This window comes from Mus caroli, unplaced genomic scaffold, assembly GCF_978045245.1.
Source record: "Mus caroli unplaced genomic scaffold, Mus_caroli_1 scaffold_12, whole genome shotgun sequence".
Lineage (NCBI taxonomy): Eukaryota > Metazoa > Chordata > Mammalia > Rodentia > Muridae > Mus > Mus caroli.
This window is the reverse complement of record NW_028227267.1, coordinates 69,954,935-69,959,208: the sequence shown is the minus strand read 5'-3', so window position 1 is coordinate 69,959,208 and position 4,274 is coordinate 69,954,935. Positions and strand designations below refer to the sequence as shown.

Genomic DNA, 4,274 nt, shown 5'->3' with positions numbered 1-4,274 from the left:
AAGCAGGAGTGGGTGGGTTGGGGAGCAGGGCAGGGGAAGGGTATAGGGGGCCTTGGGGATAGCATTTGAAATGTAAATGAAGAAAATGTCTAATAAAAAATTGCTTTTGTCTTAAATTTTCACAAAACAGGAACTTTTCAGGTGTCTCCAAGAAGCAGAAATAGCTAAATATTAAGCAACACAAAACTGTACTGGAGCATGGTCCAAAACTACTATGGGTGTTTTTAAATGGCATCTCCCCTTTTAACACCCAGGATACTTCATCTAAGGCTTGATAAGTTGATATAATTACATAATAAATTATAATAAATGATAAATAAATTAAGTAAAAAATATTTATAATAAATAAATACATGGATTTCAGAACTCTGAGCAGAGATAAAAGACCACCCCTGCCACTTCATTCACTTAGTTGGAAGCTTCCCAATGCCACGTGGTAGAACAGAGGAGTATTGAGACAGAGGGAGAAGATTCCTGATGCTGAATGGGCTAGAGACCTTGGGAAGCAGCTAGAGTAACCTGTTCCAGACTGGTCCTGTACAAACTAAGTCAGAACATGTCTGTTGTGAAGATGTTCCATGACCTGGCCCTTGCCTTGCTATCCCTTACTCACCTGGCTGGCTGGCTTCTTGCTATCTCAATCATGCAAAAGTTCTTCGGACCCTAGGATATTCTCATGTTCTCCTCTCTGTTTGGCTTCCCTGGATCTTTGTTATTTTAGCACTCCTCTCTACCTGAAATTTGATTGGTTTCTTTTATACTTGTTCATTATCTTCCTAACTACAGTAAAAATTGAAATCAGAATACAATTAGCCTTGAAAAAGTAAGAAACAATGAAGGACATAAAAGAAAAAAATGCAGCAAGGATAATGAGCTATGCATAAAATATATGTAAATCCTTCCATTGAAACATGTAAAGGAATCAGGCTTGAATTGAGCTAGAAGTTTCCTCCCTGCTAAGACTACCAGCCCAGAGATGTTCCCACCCACAAGGGGCCTTTCCCCCTTGATCACTAATTGAGAAAATTCCTTACAGTTGGATCTCATGGAGGCATTTCCCCAACTGAAACTCCTTTCTCTGTGATAACTCCAGCTGTGTCAAGTTGACACAAATCTAGCAAGTACACCTACTAGGAACCCTGCAGGGTATGTCAGCATTCCAAGTAAGATGCCCATATTGATCAGATTGGAAGCCCAATCCACAGGAGAAAATTCACACCTAGTACTAAAAGCTCATCAAAATTCCATGGTTCCCTGACTGATATCCAATATATACAAAGAGCTCAAGAAGCTGAACTCCAGAAATTCAAATAACCCCATTAAAATGGGGTACAGAGCTAAATAAAGAATTCTCAACTGAGGAATACCGAAGGGCTGAAAAGCACTTGAAAAAAAGTTCAACATCCTTTTTTGTTTTTTTTTTTTTTATGGTTGAACTAACTTTAATACACATCACCATTTTATCGATTACATAATAAAACAAATGATCAAGTATCCAATTATTAAGTTACATAGCTCAAAAGGCGTATAAAACATTTCTGCTCAGTTCACTAGCAGATCCCACTTTGTCTTTTTTGCAAGAGATTGGGAAGAGAAGAGGAAAACCATAATTCAAACAGGCTGGAAAACTTCTGGTAGGTATGGAAAACACAAAAATTTCAGAAATTCTGATTAAGAATTGGTTAGCTACAACAATGTATCTCTATGTCTTAAAAATATTTACTAAATTAAAGAGCACATGTTCTGCACAAGACAAAGGCAACATATTACTAAAAATATTTAATAGCCTCCTCTCCTTTCTTTTTTAGGCCCTCCCTGTTAGGTTGCACTTCTGAGTGCAAACATTAAGTTAACTATAAGGCTTTTTGTCTGGAGACATTATTGAAGATATGTGCTTCTGTAACAAAGTTGGTTTTCAAACAGGTTTCCCAAAACAGAACAAAATGAGACAGAGATATTAAATAATCAGCGCAAGACTTTAGTTAAAAAAATAAATAAATAAAGGATGGCTAAGCAAACCTGATGTATTCTGGTGTAAGTGTGGGAGATGTAAACAGAGTGGGCAGGCAGATAGCGAGAGAAGCCCTGCAGTGTTTGAAATGACTGGAGGAATACACCATGGATGCTCTAGAGTTCTTAGTTCCTGCAATTTTGGTTCTGTATGATGCTAAAAATATACAAGTATTGTGCTGGGTATTTTGGCACCTAATCCTTCTAAATTCCTTATAGACTAATAATATTCTGGCACAGGAGTACATTTAATGACATAACTCAATACCTTATTTTAGGAAAGGTCAATTGCTACAAATAATAAGCACATTTTAAATGCTGACCAGCAAAAATCTTTTGCTAAGTGTCCAAACATGTTGATCATAGCCCAAATATAGAGGTTGCGATTCTGTCAAACTTGTGACCTGGTAAGACTGGTCTTTCAATATTCTTGTGGAGCTTCAGCAGACTTATTCGGTAAGCCGACACATTGGGTAATAGGTATGACAAATCAGGTCCCATCTGAAGTTCCACTTCCAAGGCAATGGCATCAGGCACCCCAGTTTTATTGAACACAACAGTTGTTTCTATGACCATTGGAATCCTTGAAGCGGAGCCGCATCTTCGGGCGGTACTTCTCCAGGTACAAAAGTTGCTTGCTGTTAAACGCTCCGCGCCGCTTTTGTCTTATGAATTGTACTGCATCATCATATTTCATTCCACCTTCAATTAATGCTAGGGCAACAAGCACCGGAGCTCTGCCAAGACCTGCGACACAATGGACAGCAATACAGCAACCAGGTTCTTCACGAAACTTAATCTTCACAAGACTTAACCAGTCATCGACAATCTGGTTGGATGGTGGTGCACCATCATCAAAAGGCCAGTCAAGAACATGAATGCCTTCTTTCTCCACAAGAGTAGTGTCGTAAGTTGCTTCACATACTCTTACTATTGTGGTAACTCCATACTTCTTAAGTTCCTCTATAAATTTGTTTAAGGTTGCATTGGTTGGATTGTGTGTAATAAGAAATCGCATGTTCTTGTGACTTCCACAGGAGCAGGGCGGTTCATTCGAGCCATGTTAATTTAGTTTAAAAAAACACACAATAGGGTTATGAAAGAATTAAAAAATTGATACAGAAATGATTTAAAACAAAAACAAAACAGAAAAAAAAAACCAAAAAACAACCTGAAGTCTACTTCAATATTCAATATACTCCACTTGAAATTCTCAGTGCTTTGAGTATGACTTGGGAGAAACGGGCAATGAAATGAACCTCCTAACAAGAAGCAGTGATTCTTCAATCCAGTAATACTGAGGCAATACAAAGGAAGTGCACTGAGGTTTACCCCATCCAGGTCTGAGCTCTTGTCAAATGCTCTGCAGATTTCAATTCAACACACCTGTGTCCAGGTTATCCACTCTTATGGGGGCTTCTTGGTGGAGTAGTAATGAATTTCTACAGTTCACTTGTCTGCATAGAGGTCGTGCTGTGCCTGGCAGTAATCTCCACTGCCCTTCAGAAACTCCATAAATGTGTGACCGAGAACACCACAGAACTGAGGAATATGTCTACTCATTGAAGATTGTGGCCTAATCATACAGCCGGTCCCGAGGCGGCGCAGGCGGCGGCGGCAGGGCAGGCGGCGGTGGGCGTCGCGGGGCGGCGGCGGGGATGCAGGCGGCGGGGGCACCAGACGACCATGCAGTGAGCTGCCTGAGGAGCGTCGCCCAAGTTCAACATCCTTAATCGTCAGGGAAATGCAAATCAAAACAACCCTGAGATTCCATCTCACACCAGTCAGAATGGCTAAGATCAAAAATTCATGTGACAGCAGATGCTGGCAAGGATGTGTAGAAAGAGGAACACTCCTCCATTGCTGGTGGGATTGCAAGCTTGTACAACCACTCTGGAAATCAGTCTGGCGGTTCCTTAGAAAATTGGACATAATACTACCAGAAGATCCAGCAATACCTTTCCTGGGCATATATCCAGAAGATGTTCCAACTGGTAAAAAGGACACATGCTCCACTATGTTCATAGCAGCCTTATTTATAATAGCCAGAAGCTGGAAAGAACCCACCTGTCCCTCAACAGAGGAATGGATACAGAAAATGGGGTACATTTACACAATGGAGTACTTCTCAGCTATTAAAAACAATGAATTTATGAAATTCTTAGGCAAATGGATGGATTTGGAGGATATCATCCTGAGTGAGGTAACCCAATCACAAAAGAAGTCACTAGATATGCACTCACTGATAAGTGGATATTAGCCCA

General features: G+C 40.2%; 1 pseudogene; it reads right to left on the bottom strand.

Moving 5' to 3' along the window:
• Positions 1-1,742: 1,742 nt before the first annotated feature.
• Positions 1,743-3,068, bottom strand: LOC147001914 (protein tyrosine phosphatase type IVA 1 pseudogene; annotated as a pseudogene).
• Positions 3,069-4,274: the final 1,206 nt, after the last annotated feature.